Source organism: Saccopteryx bilineata, chromosome 8, assembly GCF_036850765.1.
Source record: "Saccopteryx bilineata isolate mSacBil1 chromosome 8, mSacBil1_pri_phased_curated, whole genome shotgun sequence".
In the NCBI taxonomy this organism is placed as follows: domain Eukaryota; kingdom Metazoa; phylum Chordata; class Mammalia; order Chiroptera; family Emballonuridae; genus Saccopteryx; species Saccopteryx bilineata.
In genome coordinates, this window is record NC_089497.1 from 89,285,289 (window position 1) to 89,297,082 (window position 11,794).

The 11,794-nt window shown below is 38.0% G+C and overlaps 1 non-coding gene across 1 annotated transcript; it reads right to left on the reverse strand.

Moving 5' to 3' along the window:
- Window positions 1-5,635: 5,635 nt before the first annotated feature.
- On the reverse strand, window positions 5,636-5,742 carry LOC136312332 (U6 spliceosomal RNA). The gene has a single exon (XR_010726931.1). It is a non-coding gene; the product is annotated as a U6 spliceosomal RNA (small nuclear RNA).
- Between the last annotated feature and the right edge of the window lie 6,052 nt (window positions 5,743-11,794).

Below are 11,794 nucleotides of genomic sequence, written 5' to 3' on the forward strand. Positions count from 1 at the left end.
AAGTCTTTTGAGTCATGACTGCTACTTCTCAAAGACTTCAAGACAAATGCCAAATCCCTTGTCATGAAACAGAGTGCATCATTATACACTATCTCCAACCTCTTTCTCAACACTCTGCTACAGCTATGGAGAGTTATTACTCTCAGAATATTCTAGTACCATGAAACAATACATAAGCAAATAAATAGGATATAGCCTTCTTTTCCTTAAAAAAAACCATCAGTTTAACTCCCAACCTCATGTTGTCTCTCCTATGAAGTATACCTGTGTGTTTCTTCAGCACTAGGTTGTGTGACTCCTGTAGGCAGTAGTGGATTTTTTCTTAATAGTTTTATCTCTAATGCTTAGTGTAGTGCTCAGACTAATCTATTATTCAATAAATGGATGAAAGCAAAAGCTTTCTTAAAAAAAGAAAAATTAATGAGAGAGAGAAGATGGAAAGAAAAAGTACAAGAGAAATAAAGAAAAAGAAAAGAGAGACAGACAGAAAGAAAAAGAAAAGATGGCAGGTGGGAGGGAGGAAAGGCTGTTCATAATGGCTCTATTTTACAATCTCTTTCAAATCATATTTGGCTATTGGCCATTCTCTGTCTGTCTTATAAACACAAGCAACCTTTAAAGCTTACCACATAGCCTGACCAGGCAGTGGCGTGGTGGATAGAGCATTGGACTGGGATGTGGAGGACCCAGATTCAAAACCCTGAGGTTGCCAGCTTGAGTGTGGACTCATCTGGTTTGAGCAAGGCTCACTAGCTTGAGCCCAAGGTCACTAGCTTGAGCAAGGGGTCTCTTGGTCTGCTGTAACCCCCCAGTCAAGGCACATATGAGAAATCAATCAATGAACAACTAAGGAACCGCAAAGAATTGATGTTTCTCATCTCTCTCCCTTCCTGTCTGTCTCTATCTGTCCTCTCTGACTCTCTCTGTCTCTGACACACACACACACACATACACACACACACACACACACACCAAAAAGCTTACCACATAATTTTTAATCAAGCAACATAATAACAATTTATTTGAAAGACAGAAAAAATATTCTAAAACACCTAAGAATTCTGTTGGAGACTGAGCATCTAAACATTTACAAACAGCTGGGGATTTCTTAAGAAAAAGAGAAATGTTTGGAATCAAGAAGAATTATTAATTTTATGTCTCAATATTTAACCCTAGGTATATCTTTAGCAAACAGGAAAATGAATATTAAAGTTCCCCTGTCTTCTCATTGAATAGTTTAAATATCCTAGACTACCAATTTAGGCAAAATCAGAAGCCTAGAGTAACATGGCTACAAGATTAAACATTAGATTTATTTCCTCCTATCTACAACTCCTTATCTACAACTCACACCATGTGATAACACCTTCCCTTTGTCTCAGGCGCCTCACCTCTCTCCCAGCTGTTGAGGGGGACTTCGGATTTCTTGGGTAAAGGTCTGATCAGGTGAGGCTGGAGATGGGAAAGGGATTTGAGTGCCAAGATGTTCAAGAGAACTACCCATGGCTAAAACGACAGTCATAAGATGCCACCAGCTCATTATAAAGACTGAAGGGAGTTCCATGGGCTAAGATAAAAAGCTGTGGGATCAAGATAATGTATAATCTCTCCCAACAGCAGTCATATAATTTGGGAGCTAATTTGCTGATATTGGAAGAGAAAATACTACATATTTAACCTTAAAAGCCTTGTCCAGAAATGTATGCGTTCAAGAGATTTGATTCATTGCCTTGTTTATCTCTCATCTATGGAGAAGAAATAGAGATGGAAAGTTCATGAATGGCTCAATAAACTGCAATCAATGTGGTAGAACACAGCAGAAAACTACATGGAAGTGAGTGAGTGACTGAACAGGTTGGCAGAAGCCAGAGGATCTGCACTGGAATGGTGAGAATGTTGGACTTGACTCTGTAAGCAATGAGAACCCCTTAATTGGCAGGTTTTAAACTCAAACCTGAAACAGATCTGGTTTTAGGAGGGGCATTCTGGCAGAAAGTACAAGAGAGAATGGGGATGTTAGAATTAATTGGGAGGCTTTGGCAACAATCCCGAGTAGATTTGGTAGAGTCCAAATTTAGGCAGCAGAAATGAAGAGTAACGGTGAAAAGATAAATGAAAGGAAAGGAGAAACTAAGTAAGAGAAAAGGGACTGGTTGTTCACCTGGCTTCGATCCGGTGGTCTAATTTTATTAGCTGCTCCCTAACCTGATAAGCACGCTGGGTAGAACATCTTTTTTATGTTCTTGACAAATTTGAGCATTTAAAGCAGAGCTTCTCAGCAGCACTGCCTGTTGCAGCACCTATGGAGCCTTTTAACATGAGCGGATCCTAGGCATGGCGCCCTCTCTCCTTGTGGCAAAGTCCGTTGGGTCCTCTTGGTCAACAAAATCACTGCTCTTTTATTTATTTATTTTTTTGTATTTTTTTGAAGTGAGAAGTAAGGAGGCAGAGAGACAGACTCCCACATGTTCCCCACCAGGATCCACTGGGCAAGTTCACCAGGGGGCGATGCTCTGCCCATCTGGGGCGTTGCTCTGTTGTAACTGAAGCTATTCTAGCACCTAAAGTGGAGGCCATGGAGCCGTCCTCAGCACCCGGGCCAACTTTGCTCCAATGGAGCCTTGGCTGAGGGAGGGGAAGAAAGAGATATAGACAGAAAGGAGAGAGGGAGGGGTGGAGAAGCAGATGGGCACTTCTCCTGTGTGCCCTGGCCAGAAATCAAACCCGGTACTTCCACATGCTAGGCCAACGTTCTAATCCTGAGCCACCCGGCCAGGGCCACAAAATCACTGCTTTAAATTAAAATAAATCAATAAATACATGCTCTAGATGTTAAAGACACAAACATTTCTTAACTTTTCAGAGGTTTCACCACACCATGCATTTTTAAATTGTCCCAACAGAAGTATAAGCAAGATTGTTGTTCAAATCTTTGAAATGTACTTCGTGTTTTATAGTTATTTAAATGTTCCAGTGACAGCTTATGACACTTTTACTGGATATAATTGAAATAAAAATCAGTAAAAAATAATAAAAAAACAGAAACTTGCAAGATTAATAAAATGATTTCTGATCAAATAATGTACTTTTTAATCATCCTCTCACCTTTTGTCAATCAGAATTACATCTGATGAGTAAACATTCACCTTCTGGGATGTGTCTCTAGAAATCTTATTCAGTAGGATTAGAGAAGGAGCCAGAAACTGGACTGCATTCAGCTTCCCCAGGTAACCCTGATGTGATGGGCCATGGGCCTCGCTCTGGGAAACATGCAGCCTACTGCACTAGACTCATAGCATATCAATAAAACATGGTCAACATTTGCCTAATCTACAAAGCCTTTGACACCTTATTCAGTGAATCCAGGTGTCATAAATAGTTTGGAAATCAGGATCACTGAACTGTAACATCTTTTGAAATGTTATTTACTCTGGAGCAGTGGTAGTCAACCTGGCCCCTACCGCCCACTAGTGGGCGTTCCAGCTTTCATGGTGGGCGGTAGCGGAGCAACCAAAGTATAAATAAAAAAATAGATTCAACTATAGTAAGTTGTTTTATAAAGATTTATTCTGCCAAACTTAGTGAAAATTCAACATAAAGTACTTGGTAAGTAATTATTATTATATGCTTTAACTTGCTGTCACTCTGCTTTATAAATTTTATAAAGTTAAGTTACTTCCCTACTTTATAAATCACCATTACTGTGGAACTGGTGGGCAGTTAGAAAATTTTACTACTAACAGAGATACAAAAGTGGGCGGTAGGTATAAAAAGGTTGACTACCCCTGCTCTGGAGGAGGAAATGGTGACATTTTATACTGCAGGGAGGGCTGTAGACTAGCACAGCAGGTGGTCCTGCTCTGGGGCTTCTCTGAGGCTGACTTTCCTGGTTATGGGCTGGCTCTGGCCTCAGCAAGTGGAGATTTGAAAAAAACAGTCCTTTATGCTCTAGCATGGGTTACAAGAATATGGCATTTACTGTCAGACTTAGTTCAGGATCTAAGGGGTAACAAGTTGTGCTTCATGATAAGAGCAGCTGGCACATCCAGGGAAGAGAGCTAGGTCAGGAACCAGATGAAATGGGCAGAAGACACAAACATTTAAGAGGGATATCAGGCACAAAGAGTGCTAAAAGACGTGAGTGGACATAAGGATCACCTGAAAATGTAAACAACAGCAATAACAAAAAGAACCCCAAACAAACAATAATGAGATCTCAGTAACTATGGAGGTAGACTGAAGCATAGGGAGTCTAAAAGTTCTCCAGGTGGTTCTAGGCCAAGCCAAAGTTAGGATTCACTCCTCTAAATACCCACTTCCCCTGAACAATTTACTGCCTTGACTGATGATGCTCACTGGTCCAACTGCAAATGGAAAGGCTAAAATTCTAGTACCTTTGGTCAATACTTATTGCTTTTAGCTCCAATAATATGACCATAAGGATGTCTTCCCTGGTCCCCTCCCAACCTCAGTCTTACTGTGTGCTACGTTATACACAGTGTCTATATACTTCGTCACATCACAACACCTGTAAATTCCACGCACCTCTTGTCTGCTCTATTGCACTCTTGAGGGCATGATGGATGTTTTTATATTCCCATTCTCCTTGGCATATAGTCTGACAAGTGACAGACCTGAAAGAATTCAATAAAAATTTATTTATTCTTTAAAAAAATTTTTATTAATTTTAATTTATTGTGTTAAGATGGATTCAAGTGTCCCACTCAATATAACACCCTCACCCCCACCCCATGTCCCCCATTAACCCTCTTTGTTCCCCTCCCTCTAACTCCCTCCCTCCTTCTCTCTGGGATTTGCTATCTTATTATCTGTATCTATGTGTTATGTATATATATTTTCACTAATCCCTTCACCTTCTCTGATCCTATCCCCTTATCCCCATTCCCTCTGACAGCTGTCCCTCTGCTCCCTGTGATCCTGCCTCTGCCTCTATTCCATTCCTCAGTTCACTTTGTTCATTAGATTCCACATACCACTGAGATCATATGATATTTCTCTGCCTGGATTATTTCACCTAGCATAATAATCTCCAGGTCCATCCATGTCATCGCAAAAGGTAAGATTTCCTTCTTTTTCATGGCCAAGTACTATTCCATTGTGTATATGTACCACTGCTTTTAATCCACTCATCCACTGATGGACACTTGGCCTGTTTCAAGATCTTGACTATTGTAAACAATGCTGCAATAAATATGAGGGTGCATATCTTCTTTTGAATCAATGATTTGGTGTTCTTAGGATATATTCCTAAAAGTGGGATAGCTGGGTCAAAAGGCAGTTCCATTATTAAGTTTTTGAGGAATCTCCATACTGTTTTCCACAGTGGCTGCACCAGTCTGCATTCCCACCAGCAGTGCAGGAGGGTTCCCTTTTCTCCACATCCTCTCCAGCACTTATTGGGTGTTGATTTGTTAATGAGCACCATTCTGACTGGTGTGAGGTGATATCTCATTGTGGTTTTAATTTGCATTTCTTTTTTTTTTTTTTTTTTTTTAATAAATTTTTATTAATGGTAATGGGATGACATTAATAAATCAGAGTACATATATTCAAAGAAAACATGTCTAGGTTATTTTGTCATCAAATTATGTTGCAAACCCCTCGCCCAAAAATCAAAAATATGGAACGCTTCACGAATTTGCGTGTCATCCTTGCGCAGGGGCCATGCTAATCTTCTCTGTATCGTTCCAATTTTAGTATATGTGCTGCCGAAGCGAGCACTATTTGCATTTCTCTAATGGTTAGAGACATTAAACATTTTATGTTGGCCATTTGTATGTCCGCTTTGGAGAAGTGTCTATTCAGTTCCTCAGCCCTTTTAATTGGATTGTTTATCTTCCTGGCATTGAATTTTAGAAGTTCTTTATAAATTTTGGTTATTAACACCTTATCAGGCTTGTTGGAGAATAGGTTCTTCCATTGCATGGCTTGCCTTTTTATTTTGTTCCTGCTGTCTTTTGCTGTGCAAAAGCTTTATAGTTTGACACAGTCCCATTTGTTTATTTTGTCCTTTATTTCACTTGTCCATGGAGAGAAATCGGAAAAATATTGCTATGAGAGATATCAGAGAATTTTCTTCCAAGATGTTTATGGTTTCTTGACTTACATTTAAGTCTTTAATCCATTTTGAGTTTACTTTTGTGAATGATGTAAAGTTTGTGGTCTAGATTCATTTTTTTGCAGGTACCTGTCCAATTTTCCCAAAACCATTTATGGAAGAAACTGTCATTACTCCATTGTATACTCTTTTTTTTTTTTTCTTCAAATATCAATTGTCCATAAAGGCGTGAGTTTATTTCTGGGTTCTCAATTCTGTTCTATTCACTGTATGACTGTTCTTATGGCAGTACCAAGCTGTTTTGGATACAATGGCCTTGTAGTATAACTTGATATCAGGAAGTGTGAAACCTTCCACTTTATTCTTCATTTTCAAGATTCTTGAGACTATTCATGTTCTTTTTTGGTTCCATATAAATTTTTGGAATATTTTTTTCTATATCTTTGAAATATGCCATTGGTATTTTAATAGGAATTACATTGAATAGATTGCTTTGAGTAGTATAGACATTTTAATGATGTTTATTCTACCTATCCATGAATATGGTATATGATTCCACATGTTTGTATCTTCCTTAATTTTTTTCAATGTCTTATAATTTTCAGAGTACAAATCTTGTACCTCCTTGGTTAAATTTATTCCTAGGTACTTTATTTTTTGTTGTTGTTGCAATAATAAAGGTGATAGTTTTCTTAATTTCTCTTTCAGACAGTTTATTGTTGCTGTATAAAAATGTCACTTGTAGCCCTGGCCAGTTGACTCAGTGGTAGAGTGTTGGCCTGGTATGCAGAAGTCCTGCATTCGATTCCCAGCCAGGGCACACAGGAGAAGCACTCATCTGCTTCTCCACCCCTCCCTCTCTCCTTCCTCTCTGTCTCTCTCTTCCCCTCCTGCAGCCGAGGCTCCATTTGAGCAAAGTTGGCCCGGGCGCTGAGGATGGCTCCATGGCCTCTGCTTCAGGTGCTAGAATAGCCCTGGTTGCAACAGAGCAATGCCCCAGATGGGTAGAGCATCGCCTCCTGGTAGGCATGTTGGGTGGATCCCCATTGGGCGCATGCGGAGTCTGTCTGACTGCCTCCCCATTTCCAACTTCAGAAAAATACAAAAAGAACAAAAAATGTCAATTTTTTACTATTAATTTTATATCCTGCTACCTTGCCAAATTTATTTATCAAGTCTAGTAGTTTTTTGACTGAGACTTTAGGGTTTTCAATGTACTGTATCATGTTATCAGAAAATAATGATAGTTTTACTTCTTGTCCAATTTCAATGTCATTTATTTCTTCTTCTTGTCTAATTGCTGTAGCTAGAACTTCCAGAACTATGTTGAATAAGAGTGGTGAAAGGGGGCACCCCTGCCTTGTTCCTGATCTTAAGGGGATTGCTTTCAATTTTTGCCCATTAATATGATGTTGGCTGTGAATTTGTCATAGATGGCCTTTATCATGTTGAGGTATGATCCCTGTATCCCCACTTAACTGAGAGTTTTGATTATAAATGAGTGCTGGATTTTATCAAATGCTTCTTCTGCATTTATTGATATAATCATGTGATTTTTATCTTTCCTTTTGTTTATGTGATGAATCACATTAATGGATTTGCACATGTACTAACCTTGCCTTCCCCAAATAACTCCCACTTGATCATGATGTATGATCTTGTTGATGTATTGCTGGATCCCATTTCTAATATTTTGTTGAGAATTTTAGCATGTGTGCTCATCAGAAATATTAGTCTAGAGATTTCTTTCTTTGTAGTGTCTACTTGGTTTTGAATGAGGATAATGCTTGCCTCATCAAAGGAGCTTGGAAGTCTTACCTCCTCTTGAATTTTTGAATTGGTTTGAGAAGGATTGGTGTTGGTTCTTCTATAAATGTTTGATAAAATTCACCTGTAAAGCCATCCAGTCCAGGAGTTTTGTTTTCTGGAGCTTTTTTGATAACTTTCCATTTTATTTGTTGTAATTGGTCTGTTTAGGTTTTCTGATTCTTCCAGATTAAGTTTTGGAAGATTGTATGTTTCTAGGCATTTATCCATTTTACCTAGTTTGTCCAATTTTTTGGCATGTAGATCTTTATAGTATTTTCTTACAACCCTTTGTATTTCTGTGGTGTCAGTTGTTACTTCTCCATTTTCATTTCTAATTTTATTTATTTGGGTCCTCTCTCTTTTTTTCTTGATGAGACTGATTAAAAGTTTCTCAATCTAGTTTACCTTCTCAAAGAACCAGCTCTTGGTTTCATTGACTTTTTGCATTTTTTTTAGCCTCTATGTCATTTATTTCTGCTCTGATATTTATTATTTCCTTTCTTCTACAAATATTGATCGACTTATGACCTATGCAACTTATGACCATTCGACTTTATGACCACAATCGCTAGCCATGACTGCTCCACATCTGGCAGCACAAGTGTTGCCCAGCTGGGTGTACAACAGTGCAGACCAGCCTCTGGCAGCATTACCATCTCCACGTGCACCATTTCAACTGTTATCCCAGACTTGGTACAGCAATTTGTGTTTTGTCTCTTGGATATTTTTCATCAAACCCCTCCCAAGATATCTACCAAGAGGAAATAGTCTTTGCAAATATTAAACCAGTTGTACTGATAATGCAGTATTTTACTTAAACCTGACAAATGTAAAAATAAGAAACAAAATGGTGTAGAGATGATACAAATGGCATAAAATGAACAAAAAAATTATGATATATAACAATAATGAAAGAAAATTATGATAAAATATGACTTAAAGCTTTTTATAACATCATTTTACAGTACTGTACATATAGCCTACTCAACTTACGACCAAATTGTGTTATGACCAGTCTGTCGGAACCAATTGTGGTCATAAGTAGAGCACTAGCTGTACTTCCTCTGGGCTTTATCTGTTGTTCTTTTTCTAGTTCTCTTAGACGCTGAGATAATTTATTTGATCTTATTTTTTTATTCTCAAGGTATGCCTGTAGTGGTATGAACTTCACTCTCAGGAATGCTTTAGCTGTGTCCTATATATTTTGAGTTGGTATATGTTCCTTTTCATTTGTTTCAAGAAAATTTTTTATTTTTTCCTTGATCTCATTGTTAACCCATTTTTTATTTAATAACATGCTATTTAGTCTCCAAGTGTTTGATGTATTCCAGTTTTTCTATTGTAGTTGATTTCTAGTTTTATTTCATTATAATCAGAGAAGATGTTTGATATGATTTCAATCTTCTTAAATTTACTGAGACTTGTTTTGTGTCCCAACATGTGGCCTATCCTAAAGAATGTACCATGAGCATGTGAAAAAAATGTATATTATTCTGCTTTGGGGTCAAAGGTTGTGAAGATATGAATTAAATCCAGTTGACCTAGTGTGTCCTGTAAGGCTGCTGTTTCTTTGTTAATTTTCTGTCTGGATAATCTATCCATTGATGTTAGTGGGGTATTAAAATCCCCTACTATTTATAGTATTGCTGTCAATCTTGCCCTTTATGTTCCTCAAAGTCTGCTTTATATAATTAAGTGCTCCTAGCCTAAGTGCAAAAAATTTACAAATGTTATATCCTCCTGTTGGATTGCTCCCTTTATCATTATGTAGTGACCTTCTTTAGCCCTTACCATATCTTTTATTTTAAAGGCTATTTTGTCAGATATAAGTATTGCTACCTCAGCTTTTATTTTATTTCTATTTGCATAAAATACTTTCTTTCATCACTTCACTTTCATTCTATGTGTATTATTTTTTCTGAGGTGGGTCTTTTGTAGACAGCATATATATGGATTCTGTTTTCTTATCCATGCAGCTACCCTAGGCCTTTTGATTGGAGTATTTAATTCATTTACATTTAACTTTATTATTGATATATACTTATTTATTGCCTCTTTATTCTAGAAATTTACAGTCCTCTTTTTCTCGATTTCTTTTTTTTTCCTTTGCTCTTTTTACAGCAGGCCCCTTAACATTTCTTGAAGTACTGGTTTGGTTGTAATGAATTCCTTGACTTTTTGGAGTTTGTTTGTTTGTTTTTGATCTGGGAAACTTTTTATTTCTCCTTCAGTTTTAAACAATAGCCTTGATGGATAACATAGTCTTGATTGTAAGTTCTTGTTTTGCATCACTTCGAATATTTCTTGCTAATCTCTTCTGGCCTCAAGTGTTTCTGTTGAGAATTCAAATGTCATCCTTATGTGGGCTCTTCTGTAGGTAATTAACTTTTTCTTGCAGCTTTTAGTATTCTTTTTTTGTCTCTTTCCTTTTGCATTTTAATTATGATGTGTCTTGTTGTAGGCTTCCTTGGATTCCTCTTTAATGGGACTCCCTGTACTTCTTGAACTTGTATGTGTTTTTCCTTCACCAATTTAGGGAAATTTTCAGCTATGATTTCTTCAAACAGATTCTGTATTTCTTGTTCATTCTCTTCTCCTTCAGAAATCCCTATAATGTGGATGTTGTTTCTCATCATGTTGTCACAGAGCTCTTAGATTTTCCTCAGTTCTTTTGAGACTCTTTTTGTTTTGCTGCCCTACTTCTGTATTTATGCTTCTCCTGTCTTCTAAATTGCTGTTTGATTCTCTGCTTCATCCAGCCTGCTGTTGATTTCGTCTAGTGTCATCTTCATTACTGATATTGTATTTATCATTTCTGACTGGTTCTTTTTATGATTTCAATGTCTTTTTTTATGTTTGCTATCTCTGTACTAAAGTGCTCATTATGTCCATCCATTATTGCTCAAAGATCCTTGAGCATCCTAAAACTTATTTTTTTAAACTCTGCATCTGGTAATTTGGTTAGTTTTATTTTAAATAGTTCTTTTTCTGGGGATTTCTCTTGTTGATCCATTTGGGTCACATTTCTTTGTCTTCCCATTTTGTCTCTGTATTAGGTAGCACTGTCTGACTTTGAAATTTTTGTGATTTCTTTATGAGGAAGATGGGCTCAGTGGTACTGAACTCCAGGCCACCTATTATTCTTGTTCTAAGAGTGCTTCTTGAGGTTCCTATTTTCCTACCTGTTGCATGTGTGTATTGAATGCAGTTGGTCATTTTGTGGGAATGGTTATTCCTTCAGGCTAGCTGGCTTTCAGGGTCAACTTTGATCACATGCTGTGCAATGTCTGTCCTGTTGAGCGTATTTATTCTCTACAGTGTCAGGTGCCTGCTAGACTCCTCTTTTGGGTGTGCTGCTTGTGTAGCTAGCTGAGTCTAGGGTTGGTGCTGTCTGCCACCCATTACCAATTCTATTGGTTCTATATCTTCTTTGGTTGGTGTCAGCTGTTGTTTATTACCCGCTGTGGGCTACCACTCTGCAGCTACTGCTCTTTTCACTTTTCTGTCTTTATTTTCTGTGCATAAGTAGTGTGGGAGGGGCCAACCTGTGTATAAGGATCAACTTTCTTCTGCTTAGAAATGACAACAGCTCTGTAAAAACCTGAAGCTCCATAATATTTGCCTCCACCTTTCAGCTGCTCCACCTCCTCTTGTAGCTGCCTGGTTTCCCAGAGTCTTCTGTAGAAAGACTGTAGTGTGGGCTCAGACTGTAGTGTGGCCTAACCCAACCAACCTGTCTAGAAGTTGCAAGCTTAGTGGGTTATGGCAGCTGAGGTTGGGAGTACATTAGTGGGTTCCTCTACTTCAGAGATTTCTTGGTCAGGAGCTCAGTATGGAGAATGTGGCTCCTACTCTAGAGCCTAATCCTTCAGCCACTGCTGGATACTCAAATTTTAGTTCTCCCCA